Source organism: Triticum dicoccoides, chromosome 1A, assembly GCF_002162155.2.
Source record: "Triticum dicoccoides isolate Atlit2015 ecotype Zavitan chromosome 1A, WEW_v2.0, whole genome shotgun sequence".
Taxonomy (NCBI): Eukaryota; Viridiplantae; Streptophyta; class Magnoliopsida; order Poales; family Poaceae; genus Triticum; species Triticum dicoccoides.
The window spans coordinates 281,414,052-281,429,466 of NC_041380.1; positions in this window are offsets into that span (position 1 = coordinate 281,414,052).

Genomic DNA, 15,415 nt, shown 5'->3' on the forward strand with positions numbered 1-15,415 from the left:
CACGTACACTATCTTTTGATAATGCAGGTACCGTGATTTGCATGGAGTAAGGACTGTGGACACGTAGTAAACCGGCTTTTGAAGGGGAAATTTGTGTCCGTCTGCCTCTCGCTCGACGACAAGCACTGCGCTTACTACTTGATGAGTTGCCGCAATGTATAATATCATTGGTTCGCCAGTGTTTGGCGCGGCCAGGATTGGGTTTGTTGCCAATATGGCTTTTATTTCGTTCAGTCCGGCCGTGGCGGCGTCTGTCCACTCGAAGTGTTCGGTGCGCCGTATGAGGCGATAAAGGGGTAATGCCTTTTCTCCCTAACGGGAGATAAAGCGGCTTAGAGCCACCACACATCCAGTTAATTTTTGTATTTGTTTGAGGTCAGTTGGGGTAGCCAACTGTGACAACGCTCGTATTTTGGCCAGATTAGCTTCAATACCTCTACTGGAGACGATGAATCCCAGGAGCTTTCCTGCTGGTACGCCGAAAACACATTTTTCCGGATTGAGCTTGATCTCATATGTTTGGAGGTTGTCGAATGTGACCCTCAAGTCGTCTACTAGGGTTTCGACATGCTTGCTTTTAACGACCACGTCATCCACGTATGCCTCCACTGTTTTGCCGATCTGGTTTGCCAGGCATGTCTGAATCATGCGCGGATATGTTGCACCGACGTTTTTTAGCCCGAAGGGCATTGTGTTGAAGCAGAATGGGCCGTATGGTGTGATGAATGCCGTTGCGGCTTGGTCTGGCTCTGCCATTTTGATTTGATGGTAGCCGGAGTATGCATCGAGGAAACACAATGAATCGTGTACTGCGGTAGCATCGATGATTTGATCGATGCGGGGGAGGGGGAAGGGATCCTTTGGGCAGGCCTTATTAAGGTCCTTAAAATCGACGCACAAGCGCCAGGATTTGTCCGTCTTTGGCACCATCACCAGGTTTGCTAGCCAGTCCGGATGTTTTATGTCTCTAATGAATCCGGCCTCCAATAGCTTGGGTAGTTCCTCTCCCATGGCTTGTCTTTTAGGCTCGGAGAAACGTTGAAGATCCTCCTTGAATGGCTTGAATCCTTTTAGGATATTTAGGCTGTGTTCAGCCAGCCTGCGTGGGATTCCTGGCATGTCTGAAGGGTGCCAGGCAAAAATGTCCCAGTTCTCGTGTAGGAACTCTCGCAGTGCGGCGTCAACATCAGGGTTTAATTGTGCCCCGATGGAAGCTGTTTTTGTAGGGTCTGTTGGATGGACTTGGAATTTGACTATTTCGTCCGCCGGCTTAAAGGAGGTGGACTTGGATCTTTTATCGATTATCACGTCGTCCCTATTCACCGTGGAGCACAGCGCAGTTAGTTCTTCGGCCGCTAGGGCTTCAGATAGTGCCTCAAGGGCCAGTGCAGCTGTCTTATTTTCAGCGCGAAGTGCTATGTCCGGATCACTAACAAGAGTGATGATTCCGTTGGGCCCGGGCATTTTGAGCTTCATGTACCCGTAATGGGGTATGGCTTGGAAGATTGTAAACGCCTCCCGCCCTAATAGAGCGTGGTATCCGCTGCTGAACGGGGCCACTTGGAATGTAATTTCTTCGGACCTGTAATTATCCCGCATGCCGAATTCCACGTCTAGTGTGATTTTTCCGGCACAGCGTGCTTCTCGTCTGGGGATGATTCCTCTAAAGGTTGTGCTGCTTTGCTTAATGCGCCTCTAGTCTATTTCCATCTTTTGAAGAGTTTCCTCGTAGATGAGGTTTAATCCGCTGCCGCCCTCCATGAGTACCTTGGTGAGTCGAAAGCCGTCCATGATTGGACTAAGGACCAGTGCAGCTGGTACTCGGGCTGTTCGGAATTTAGGTTCTTCACTGGCATTGAAGGTAATAGCCGTGTCGCTCCAAGGATTTGTTTCTACTATGTGGCAGATTCCGGACATGTTGCGGAGTGTTCGCTTCCGTCTTTTATTTGACCTGAAGGTGTCGAAGACCGTTAAGACCGTACTGTTGTCCTCGGGGTGGTGCTCTGTGGTTTTTGGGAGGAGTAGATCCTCACCACTTTTGGCCACCTGCCGGAGTATCCAGCATGCTCTAAGGCCGTGCGTTGGTATTGCATCCGTTGTACTATGAATTTTGCAGGGTCCGTTGAGCCATCCCTCCAGTACGGTTCCTTGCCCCGTAGAGGGCTTTTGCTTTTTGGTAGTTAACCCAGGTGTATTGTGATAATGCACCCTTTTATTTTGGAGTGGGTTTGTATTCAGGGCCAGATTATCCCAAAATTTTATTTCGGTTTTCTAGGCGCTTTCCATCGCACAGTACTTTCGTACTATGGACACCAAGTCGGCAAAGTGTGTAATTTCGCAATGACTTATGGCGTTGAGGATTCCCTTGTCCGTGCAATTATTGCAGAAGAGTGAAATTGCGTCTTCCTCGCGGTAGTCCTTTATCCTGTTCTTGACCAGGAGGAATCTGGCCCAGTAATGGTGTACTGTTTCTGCGGGCTCTTGCCTAATTTGGGATAGATCGCGTATGTTTGGGTGGGTAGGTCGAATTGAATCCGAATCCTCACCCAATCTGAGGCTCAGTGGCCAAGGAGTTTCCAAACTCGAAAGTTTGGATTCTTGGATGTTTTCCAGTAAATCTGGCCTGCTGCCTGATTCTGGGTTCAGGCTTTGAGTGACATCCTCCCCTCCACGGGTATCCGGCTTGGAGGGATCAGGAATCCGGACGTAGCTGGTCCTTAAGATAGGTGAAGTTTTGCCGCATTGTTCTTCCACCACTGCAACGTGATGGGTGACCTAGGGAGAGTTAATTTCTCTTAGATCGGGTTTAGGCCCAATCTGATCGTAGTCTATAGCGACTCCCAGGGCGGCAATACGATCCAAGCGCTCGTTCAGGGAAGAGAGCTCCATAGGATCTAACTGCTCGGCGAGTTCCGAGTTGATGTGAAGATTGCTTTCGATGACCCGAGAAGTCATCGTCGGCGCAGTGGCCGAACAGGCGGTCATAAGAAAACCACCTAGCCGGAGAGTTTGGCCGATAGCCAGAGCTCCCTCAGTGATAGTGCCGTCCTTAAAGACGGGACGAGACATCCTTCCTTGTGGCGACGGCACAGCGTAACTCTCAATGAAAGCACCAATGTCGGTGTCAAAACCGGCGGATCTCGGGTAGGGTGTCCCGAACTGTGCGTCTAGGACAGATGGTAACAGGAGGCAAGGGACACGAAGTTTTACCCAGGTCCGGGCCCTCTTGATGGAGGTAAAACCCTACGTCCTGCTTGATTAATATTGAAGATATGGGTGTTACAAGAGTAGATCTACCACGAGATCAGAGAGGCTAAACCCTAGAAGCTAGCCTATGGTATGATTGTATGTTGTGATTGTTGTCCTACGGACTAAAACCCTTCGGTTTATATAGACACTAGAGAGGGTTAGGGTTACATAAGGTCGGTTACAAAGGAGGAGATATCCATATACGTATTGCCTAGCTTGCCTTTCACGCCAAGTAGAGTCCCATCCGGACACAAGACGAAGTCTTCAATCTTGTATCTTCATAGTCTAGCAGTCCGGCCAAAGGATATAGTCCAGCTGTCCGGAGACCCCCTAATCCAGGACTCCCTCAGTAGCCCCTGAACCAGGCTTCAATGACGATGAGTCCGGCGCACAGTATTGTCTTCGGCATTGCAAGGCAGGACTCCCTCAGTAGTCTAATAGTCCGGCCAATGGAGATAGTCCGGTTGTCCGGAGACCCCCTCATCCAGGACTCCCTTAGAGATCTATTCGATGTAATCTTGTTTTTGCGGTGTGTTTGTTGAGACCGATGAATTGTGGGTTTATGATCAAGTCTATCTATGAATAATATTTGAATCTTCTCTAAATTCTTTTATGTATGATTGGTTATCTTTGCAAGTCTCTTTGAATTATCAGTTTGGTTTGGCCTAGTAGATTGATCTTTCTTGCAATGGGAGAAGTGCTTAGCTTTAGGTTCAATCTTGCGGTGTCCTTTCCCGGTGACAGTAAGGGCAGCAAGGCACGTATTGTATTGTTGCCATCGAGGATAACAAGATGGGGTTTTCTTCATATTGCATGAGTATATCCCTCTACATCATGTCATCTTGCTTAAGGCGTTACTCTGTTTTTAACTTAATACTCTAGATGCATGCTGGATAGTGGTCGATGAGTGGAGTAATAGTAGTAGATGCAGGCAGGAGTCGGTCTACTTGTCTCGGACGTGATGCCTATATAAATGATCATACCTACATATTATCATAACTATGCTCAATTCTGTCAATTGCTCAACATTAATTTGTTCACCCACCGTAGAATACTTATGCTCTCGAGAGAAGCCACTAGTGAAACCTATGGCCCCCGGGTCTATCTTTATCATATTAATCTCCTACTACTTTGTTATTTCCTATGCTATTTACTTTGCCTTTATTTTACTTTGCATCTTTACCATAAAAATATGAAAAATATTATCTTATCATATCTATCAGATCTCACTCTCGTAAGTGGCCTTATAGGGATTTACAACCCCTATTTGCGTTGGTTGCGAGGATTTATTTGTTTTGTGCAGGTACGAGGGACTCGCGCGTAGCCTCCTACTGGATTGATACCTTGGTTCTCAAAAACAGAGGGAAATACTTACGCTACTTTGCTGCATCATGCCTTCCTCTTCGGGGAAAACCAACGCAGTGCTTAAGAGGTAGCAATCCTCCAAACCCTCCAATCCAGAACTCGCCTGTGTTAAAGGAGAGGAGTTAAATGAGTAGAGAGAGGACTAATCCACATTTTAGTAGGGGTACCCCTGACTAAAAAAATTTAGTCTAAAGACTAGTTTTAGCCCCTCTTTAGTCAGGGGTGCTTGGAACTTTAGCCTCTTAAAGAGACTATTTTTAGTCAGACTAAAATATGTCCCTTGGATCCAAGCACCCTCTAAGCATCCTGGAATTCTTTGACAAAACTAAGCACCCTAAAATTCTTTGACAACTAAACTGCTGGCTATATGATGTTGGCCATATATGTTGTATGTATATAATGTGAAGAAACGAGTGGTAGTACTATACCAACTAAAAGATGAAATGTAAGAAATACTAGTATGTACGTACTGAAGAGTTAAAGTAACGAGAAGAAACATAACATAGTTCTGCTGGGGGCTCAGCACAACACACCCCTCAAATTAAATTAAGCACACCTGAAATTAAACTTTGCAACTATTCCGGTAGACACTGCATTAGAACCACCAAGAGCAACGACACTGCCACCTTACTCGGAGTCCTCGTCCACGTCCTCGACTTCGTCATTGTACCTCTTCCTCTTGGCCGATACTTCTTTGCTTGAACCGCACACTTGGCTGTTGCTCTTCATCCAACCCTTGTAGATATTGAAGCAAAGGTAGCCATCCATTGCAGCGTACTGGATGTGGTCTATATCTAGTACATTCCGCTGCCATGCATGACGATGAAACATGTATGGAGGTTTCTCCAGTTTACTGTACGAAGGATGAATCATGGCTCCTGCCAGGGTAGCATTGAAGGCTGACGAGAGGACACCAGCCGATTCTTCTAGAGGTCGAAGGTGTTGCCTACAACGAGGCCTATCCGACGTAGGACTTCTTTGTCGTTACCAAGGTCTACAGTAACGAATTTGACTAGGTTTCTCTCGAGGAAGTCCTTAAAATCCTGGCACTCAACGTCGGCATGGCATATGTGGTAGACCAAGCATAAGTCATGCACGCAAACCTGGATCACGGCGGGCTTCTTCCTCTCTTCGTCCCTTAGATCCTTCCCTCGTCCCAGGACTGTGGTGTACACAACATCTAGCCCAACGACCCACTCATCATCTGAGTCTTCGAACATGCGTTTGAAGCGAGAAAGGCATCCTTTCACCGTCGCGGAAGAACGGGTGTAGATGATGTCGAACTCATCGCCGGTGATGGTTCTAACCTTGTACTCACCGCCGATCGTGGAGATTTGGGACACCATGGATTTGGGAGGAGGGTTAGGATTAGTGGAACTGCCATAATGTGAATGGATGGGACGACTAGGAGCGAACCGCCGTAGTATTGAAGGACGTGCGGGGATGAGTAGGAGCGAACTGCCAGTGTGCGAACGACAGGGTAGTGGCTTTCCATTCTCCCATGATATGGGCTTCCGAGAGCCCTTGGATCTGAGATCGAACAGTTGCATGGCGTAATTCTAGACCTATGGGTGAATATCCTATCCTGGAGGGTTATTCTGCAAATTTTTAGCAACTTAGCATGCGACCATTTGATCTCAGATCCAAGGGCTGCCAGCAGCCTGTATCATGGTCGCGCCTACCACGACCGTCACGACGCTCGCGTGGTCGCGCCCTTGGAGATTTAACACGGTGCGTTAGGCTATCTGATGTTGGCATGTCATACATAGTCATCACTTAGTCACTCATACTACAACAACGTTGGCTATAAGTGTATTTTTTTACTCATCTCTATCTCTTTCTTCGTACTCCATCCGTCCCATAATATAAGAATGTTTTTGACACTAGTGTAGTGCCAAAAACGTTCTTATATTATGGGACACAGAGAGTACTAGTATTTATTGCATTTGCCAAGGAGTGACCTCTTCCAATGAAATGGTGTTGCTAAGTTTGCTTCATTTAATTAGCTATAGACTGAAAATTGTCTTTTCACATAGGTACACACGCTTAGCACCGTTTCTTCCTTGGGTCACCAAACTAGTCTCTCTCTTCTTGATTAACTTGCCACATCAAACATTATGCCTATGTGGCAAGCTTAAGCACCTGTAGGAGCAAGTAAAAGTAACTACAATAGTGCGCTTTACATGACATTTTTGCATATGTGGAGCAAAGAGAGGCAAAAGCGGAGAAGTGGGCTCTCATGCAAGAGCCAGCCTCTACTACATGGTGGAGCATTGGGAGAGGCACCTGTATGGAGGTGGTCAGGAATCGGGAGACTCACGCCGGTCATAGCACCGCAGTTAAAATGATAATGGCAAGTCAAATCACGGGGCCCCACCTGTCCAGCAGTAACTTGCTGTCAAATCACACAGCCCTACATTTGTAGCAGCCTACTCCCTCGTCTTCTCGCGTCTCTGTCGAACCGGCTAGGCGGAACTGCCCTGCCGCCTCCCGCGTAGGAAAAGCCCCGCCCTCGACTTTTAAATAGTATACAGTATACTAATTTTGTATCCATGGATTGCGCCTGCGCCATGGAGCAAAGCGTCTAGAAAACGGCGGTACACATGTACGGAGTATACAGCACACCCGTCACGTTCGCGTCGCACCCCAGATGGTCGGTCGGTCTGGCACGCTGCTCTCCGAATGGAACACACATCATATTGCGTTTGCACACACATGTGGGACGACAATTGAGAACCGACCATAGGCACACTCCCCGGCCCCGCAAGTCGGGTGACTTAATAGAAGAGGGAGATGAGCGATAGTACTAGAGAAGTGTTGTACTATGTTGGTGCCTGGACGATCCCTGCAAGACACGAAAGATCAGTTCGTCCATGCATGTGACCAGACTCCAGCAGACACGCCTGGATTGGCTATCGTCTACATATCGTGCAGGCTATGTTGTACATGGTTGTAGTTGTGGTGAGAAATCTAAAAAAAGGTTTCTTGTCATCTCGCAAAATTAGGTGTCATGTGCTTCGGATCACTGCGAGGGTTAAACAACGACAACTGAGTTGGGCTAGTCATTGGGGGCACATGCACGGACAGTGACTACTTGGCTTCCATCTAGGTCAAGCCGGCTATGTTAATTAGGACATCTATCGACCGACCCCTTTTCTATGAGTTTATCTTTAATTTGAGCTTTGTTCCTCGTCTAGTTTGTCCGTCGGGATTCATGTTGTCTCCTTTGGGCAGTGAGGTTATGATTTCTTGTCATGTGGCATTTTTTTGTGTTATATGTTATAATCCGGCGCTTCAGATCAAAATGACGACAACTGCACCTTCGGGCCACGTGCATGAAGACTTCTCGACAGTAATTGACGAGGTCAAGCCGGCTCCGGTAGACAAAAGAGAACTAGTACTACACCACTATATAGGCAGGATCCTCCGCGCTTGCTTTCTAGTGTTGCTCTCTTCACACTGTCTCGGCCCCTCCAGATTAGAAGGGGGAGAGGCGAGATGGTGGTTTTGGAATGGAGATGATGGAGAGGAGAGGAGGTGGTTTTGCAGTGGAGAAGATCAGAAGAGGGAGAGGCAAGACGGTGGTTTTGGAATGGAGATGATGGAGAGGAGAGGAGGTGGTTTTGCAATGGAGAAGAGGGAGAGGAGCATGCGGCAGCGATTTAGGATTGGACGAGAGGGCCGGCGCGCTGTGACTGGATCAAAATCAAAATCAATTTACCCTTCAATTAAGAAAGCGACCCCACATGAACTAGTCTCCCTTTTATTCTGGGTCATAATTGACCATGATTTTCGCACATAAAATATATGTTATACGTTGCAAAAATAATATAATTTGAAAGTACATTCAGATACGAACCAAACTATACAATTTTCGGTGACATGCATTCACATTTTGCTTGTCAAATACCGTACATGGTCAAACTTTGACCCAAAATACGCAAAACAACAAAAAAATACTTCCAAGACCAGCGCCGCTCTTCCGCTCTTCTCCTCTTAAACCACCGCCGCTCCTCTCCTGTTCCAATCTAAATGCAGCACCGCTCCTCTCCTCTTCCATTTCAAAACCACCGCCCCTCCTCTCCTGTTCCAGTACAAAACTAGCGTCGCTCCTCTCCCGTTATAATCCAAAACCAGTGCTGCTCCTCTCCTCTTCCATTCAAAAACCACCGCCGGCGAGTGAAGGTGATGTGGAGAAGTAGATCGATGGAGGAGTACAACCGATACGTGAGGATCGCAGACGGTGACCCTATGACGCTAGCTAGGATGTTAGAGATACAGTCTTGGTTTGACAACAAGGACCAACTAGCGGCGACAGCGACATCCATGGCCAAATATCTGCAGTAGAGCGAAAAGGCGGTGATACTCCCGGAGGGAGTCGCGCCGGAGTACATAGAGTTGCTCCTCTGGGCCATGGAGCAAATAGATTCACTGAATCTGATCGTGAGGGAGCGGTGATGGGAGTATCGATCCCAGATGGAGCATCCACCAGAGATTGAAGGATCGAGCATCTACAGGGTGCCGTTTGTGAGGGTGTCCTGCCAGAGCGAGCCGGTGGAGTCTTCGTCGACCGAACCCAACTGCAAGAGGAGAAAAGCAGTTGGCCCGACGACGCTTCCCCATGTCAGGACCGGAATTTCAGGATATTAATTTCCCGGAAAATGGCTCTGGTGCTCACCAGCCCTAGGATTACTGTTAGCTGATGAGACACCAACTTGATACAGAAACTCCAAGCAAAATACAATATGTGTAGTACAAGACCATCCTGGCCTATGAGTACAACAAATGGTTTCTAGTGGCTGATGGCGGAAGCGGTTTGTGGTTCATCAGCGTCTATGAGACTCCATTTCCCACAGGAACAGCTGACCTGGATGACTCCTATCTTCACGAGGCTGCTATCACCTTTGCATAGGTTCCAGGGCTGTCATCGCAACACTCCTCTCCACGCAAGAAATCTGGCCAAGACAATAGCCAGGGACAAGCCAGTGAGTACTTTGAATGTACTCACAAACATTATGGACACAGGTATAATATAACAAATGGTAATCGTGCTCTGAGATATCCCATGATCACAGTGTTAGTCACGAAATAAAATCCATGATGCACGCAAGCAGGTTATTCATGTCAAATATGAACATGTAATCAGAGAGCAGAATTAGAATGCACCGATCGGGTGTCTGAAGCGACGCCTCGAAAGGATAATAATATAAAGCATGCCTCAGTCGTGCGTCTGAGCGACACCACATAAAGGGCTTATAAGGTAAATGGATAACAAGCATGCCACAGTCGGGCGTCTCCGCGACACCACATAAAGGGCTTATAAAGTAAATGGATAACAAGCATGCCACAGTCGGGCGTCTCCACGACACCACATAAAGGGCTTATAAAGTAAATGGATAACAAGAATGCCACAGTCGGGCGTCTCCGCGACACCACATAAAGGGCTTATATGAGAACAATCACAGTGAATATCCAGGAGGTAGAACCGTCCCAGGGATATTCAAATAATGTAAATGGTTAGTCCATAATAAGAGTAATCATAATCATCATGAGTCACAAGTCATGATCCATGTTTTGGTTTAGCAATCTTTCCTCCGAAGACCGATACTAAGATCGACACTTGACCCATCCCAGACTGTAGTCCTTAACCATGGACACGGCTATTCGAATAGAAATAATCTCTGAAGAGGGTGTACTCTTTACCCACGAGTAACGGATTCCTTTAGTCCATCGGGACTAATTCCTTCTACGGTCTTTTAATTGAAAACACACCTGACCGCACACACCAGCCCAACTTACCGGTGTCTGGAATCACCCATGACACCCGTTAAGCGAAACTCTAAGTGGGGAGGCTACAACCTCAACTAGCATGGGATCACAAAATTTATAACGCGTGCAAACTAGGGGAGCTACCCCGTCGGCTCCAACCGGAAACACCCATGCCCCCAGACCAGGTGGCATGCCTACCGGATGCAGCCGGTATCTTCCACCATGGCCTCTCTGTACGGTGTGTGCTAGGAAAGGGGTTGACAACTTACTGAACCGTACCCTACCTATGATAGGGACAAGTGGTAGTACGAAACAAGTATGGGGGTTACTAGAACAAGACTCGATCTATGGTTGACTCAGGAGGTTAAAGCATTACCTGCATGATGAGCATAAGGAATATATTTCACACCAATCAGACAGAATCAGCACTCATCATACCTCCCTCTGCCCTACCGGACATAACTGTCTCGACGAAGGATTAGAGACAAGCTCGTGTCTACTCAAGATAGAGACTTTCCCAGATTCCTTTCGGTAGGCATGAAAGGCATACGAGGGTGGTCACTACCAGAAGCATATCAAAATCCCAACAGCAAGGAATAATCATTATGCACTTATGAATACGGTCGTGACACCACATAAAATACCGAATACTTCGCGTCAAGGTGGTGTCGTATTTGCATCAATTGACACACAACAAATATTATGCCGGGGTTCAGAATGCTTGCCTTCAAGAGTATGCAAGTGGGGTGCACTTTTTGAAAGTTGCCTTCTTCTTCAAAATCCTATTTTGCGAAAATTTAAAATTAACACATAGTTCCAAAACAGTACAGAAAAGTTGTTTGAAATTTTTTCAAATAAATATGAAAATAAACTAGACCAAATTTGAGAAACAACAGAAAAAGAATCAAGTCAATTGGACTTATATTTAAAAAGTTATAGCCATTCAAAGTTTAGTCAATATTTGTTTTTAATAAAAATCAGAAAAAGAAAACGTTTCGGGGAGCTTATGCTTTTCACTTAGCGAAGACATATTCGGTGGAATATGCTTCCACTTAAGCCAGCGCGGGCCGTCGCTGTGTCGCTGACAGTGGGTCCCTTGGGCCCACTGGTCAGGTTTGACCAGTCGCCCGCGCCTCCTTCCTCCTCTGGCCGAGCAGAGGCGGGGCTCCGGCGATCGCCATCGACAAACGGCGGCTCCCCACGGGGTTCCGAGGGCAGGGATGGATTCGCTAGTCCAGGGCGGTCCTCCCAGTGGTCGAAGGGCTGGCGGGGACGAAGGGAGTCGCCGGCGGCGAGCTCCGCGGCGGACGGTGGCTTCAGGAGGATTGGGGTCTCGAGCTATGGTGGCTCCCGATCGTGTTTGAGAGGTGGGGTGGCTCCGCAAGGTCGAGGGGGAGAGGATGGTGGTGCTGGAAGGACAGGGGAGGCCCTGCTCGCGACATTCGGCACCGGAGCATGGCGACGGCCGAACTGATCGGAGACGAGGAAGAAAGCCTCCCCCCGTTGATTACTGGCTGTGGGAGCTCTATAGGGATGGCCTGAGGTTGCCTGGGGGTTTGGATGAGCTCGGGGGTCCCTATTTATAGCGGTTGAGGGAGGTTCCGACGACGGCTGTGGATAGGAACGGCGAACCGCCGTTCTGTAGCCAGGGGGAGCGTGGCGACAACAGGCGCTAGCGGACGTGCCCGTGGATAAGCTCGTGCTGCTCAGGGGCGAGCTGGCGCGCGGCTGTGGCTCAAGCGGCGCCGTCCATGGCAGGGGGCGTGCTGTGGACGCCAGCGTGTCGCCAAGGGGCTCTGACGGCGGCGCTATAGGGCGCCAGGGGTGGTTTGGAGGATTCTGGCGAGTGGATGAGGACGAGGCGCGGCCCTGTGGGCGAGCGAATGCCAGGGGCAAGACGCGGTGGCTCGGTTGCGTGCGCGTGCAAAACGTGCGCTCTGGGCGCGCCCAGAGCACGCATGCCAGGCGTTCGACAAAATGCCAACGCGTTCTAGGCCTCTCTGATGCCACTGGAACTATACAGGACTAGGCTAATGACTATATGAGAGCTAATGGACATGTTGGTAAGGCCATTAGAGCAGGTTCCTAATGCAAGTCTAAAAGCATGCCAAAACTGGCCATGCTCCTAACCTGCTTGACAGAATGCCATGGGCATCTAGGCATCTCTATTGGTGGCCAAAAACTCGAGACCATAGTCTCTTTAGATGATAAAGATGGTGGCAAGGTTAGTTTGACAAAAACAAAAACTCCCTAGTGCAGGTTTTTGAGAAAACCAAATCTAGACAGAAAATGAAAAGCATTATTGCATGGACCAAAAATACTCCAATGGGTCCAATCTCCTGGACTTAAGGGTTTGGTAGGGTGGTTTACAAGCAGGAGAAAGATCAAGGGCAATAGGACAATATAAAACGTGGTTGCAGTAAAAAAACACCCAACTAGACCAGAGAGCAAAAGAGGATGATTTGCTCAAATTTTTTCAAAGATCATCCAAGGGTTTTTTCTTAAAGTTGAATTATATACTCCTACTAACATCTCCCAACTTTGGTGGAACTTTTAAAGACATATTTAAATAGGTTGCAGTGCAAACGACAAACTGATCCAGATTTGAAAACTTGAGGCAGGGCTCAAAATTTCCAAATGACTAAAAGAGGTTTTTACATAGAAGTGATGTGGGAACCTCACATGACATCCCCAATTTTCGGTGGCATTTTTAAGAGAATTTATCAAAGGGTTGTAGTGCAAATGGGACCCTAAAACTTATGAGAAACCATTTTAAAAATAAATAAAGCTTAGGAAAAAATTGTAGAAATAATCCCACTGATAAAAGAAATGTTTCTTGAGAGGGTATACAAGCCCAACAACACTTTTGAAAGGTTTTCCATTTGGAGGGAAAACTCCACAATATCAAAGAAAAGAGCAGTTCTGAAATCAAAAGATAAATCCAGAAAATAAAAATTTAATTTACCATGGCAAAATTTTAATTAATAAATCATGGTTAAAATTTTGGGGTGTTACAACACTACCCCCCTTAAGAAAAATCTCATCCTCGAGATTTGCTAAGGGCTACTTTGAAAAGAATTACTCCTACTATCTCAAAGTAATATCACAAAAATAACCATCCTACCCATTTAATAAAATGTGGCTACAGTGAATGGGCAAATAAGTGGTGTAAAACTACAGTGTGGGATACTGGCGCTGCGTGGAAAAATCCATGGTTGGGGGAAAACGAGATATTTCTACTTTTGGTTACAGAAAATTTAGAATTAAATTCTAAATTTCTAAAATACGTTGGTCGCACCAGAGAGCACAGTGCTCTCTCTGGCTGATGGTGGACCCAGGGCCCATTGTCAGTCTCTTCTTCTACCTCTGGCTCTCTCTTCTTCCTCTCTCTCGCGCGCTTTCCCGCGCTTTCTCCACCGGCGACGTCTAGCGCGTAGGGCATCTAGGTCGTACTGCGGTAGTGCGCGGCGTGCTAGCTGTCAGTGCAGCGTGCACTCACCTCGCAGGCCAGTGTGTTGTTGGCACTGCTCGCGGATTCGCCTCCGAACACCGGCGATCGAGCGACGAGCGGCGCTGGTGGACTTCGCCCACCGTACACCGATCTCGAGCTATAAAATGACCGAGGTGCTCCTTTCTTCTTCCTCACACATGGCCTAGCTTCTCCTTCTCCTTCTCCTACTCCTTTTCTGTTTGCAGGAGCTCGAGACGAGGCTCTTATGGCGGAGGTGATGCCGGACTGGTACATGATCCTGGTGTGCGTAGGGTTGGCGGCATTGCTGGGGTTCTTCGTGCTCTTGTGCGCGATGATCCTCGATGATCGCCGCGATGCTGCTGCTCGAGTGTTAGCTCTCCGCGGTGGCGGTGATCATGAGGATTAGGTGCTGGTGTCGGGTGCTAACTGTTGTCAGTGTGCTGTAGGCAACTTTGCACCCGAATAATTACCCACAAATCCCTCCTTCAGAGACTGTGGTGTGCAAGGGGGTGATCAGTTAGGTGCAACACATACACGTGGATATGCAATTAGTGCACGTGGTCGAGTGGTTGGGGTTGTGAGTCTGCAGTCGTGGTGCTGCGTGAATAAAAATCTATGTCGTGAAGAGACATACGCTGCAACAACTCAGGGAAAAAATCTCACTTTAGAATTTACCGAGAGTGAAATAAAAAAATAACAGTAGTAAAAACTACTCACATTAATTAAAACCAAATATTTAATTCATCGCACAAATTTAGGATTCGACGCATAGGTTGCAACACATAAATAAGTGACGGGGAACAATAAACATAGCAGTGATGTCTACGGTGAAAACGGTAAATGGACAGGGTCCTGAGAAAACGTCTCTGGTACTGGGGCACACTCTTCTTCTATCAGGGGAAGCAAATTGACTAGACGATGAATGTGTCTCTCCTGGTTGGGCCTCAGTGGTTTGCCGATGGCGATCTGAGGATTTAAATCAGCGAGGCTCTGGAGATAACCCATTACTCGCTGGGTCAAACGCTCTTGGGTGATGACATACTGGGCAAGGTTGGACAGTACTGGGTGTCTCTCAATTCGTCCACCGGGAAACGATGCTACTTCTCCGGGTGCTGCACGACTCGGGAAGTAATAATACCCTCGTTCGCTGGCATAGGGTACCGCGAATCGAAGGCGAGCAAGTGCTTCGTATGCAGCAGCTTCTATGGCCATTTGCGGGGTCGGCATAGATTTTCCCATGAAGGAGACTTCCGTTGGGTCTTGGTTTGGGTTTGCGGGAAGGATGTGCACTACTGCCCAATACTTCGAGGTGGATGGGGTGATCCTCGATTTGAGCAATTCGTACTGGGGTGGATGGGTAGAACTCATGGTACTGCAGGTAAAATCCCACAATATTTTAACAAAACTACCTGGGGCTGCATCTGGAGTTCTCAGATAAATACTAGGGCTTGGCATGGCAAAGAAATGGCTGTGAGGGTTGTGCACGAGGAAAGGGATGCTTGGTAAGGTCACGAGGTGGCCTTTTATATAGCATCTGGGCTGGGTCATTTATCACGGTGA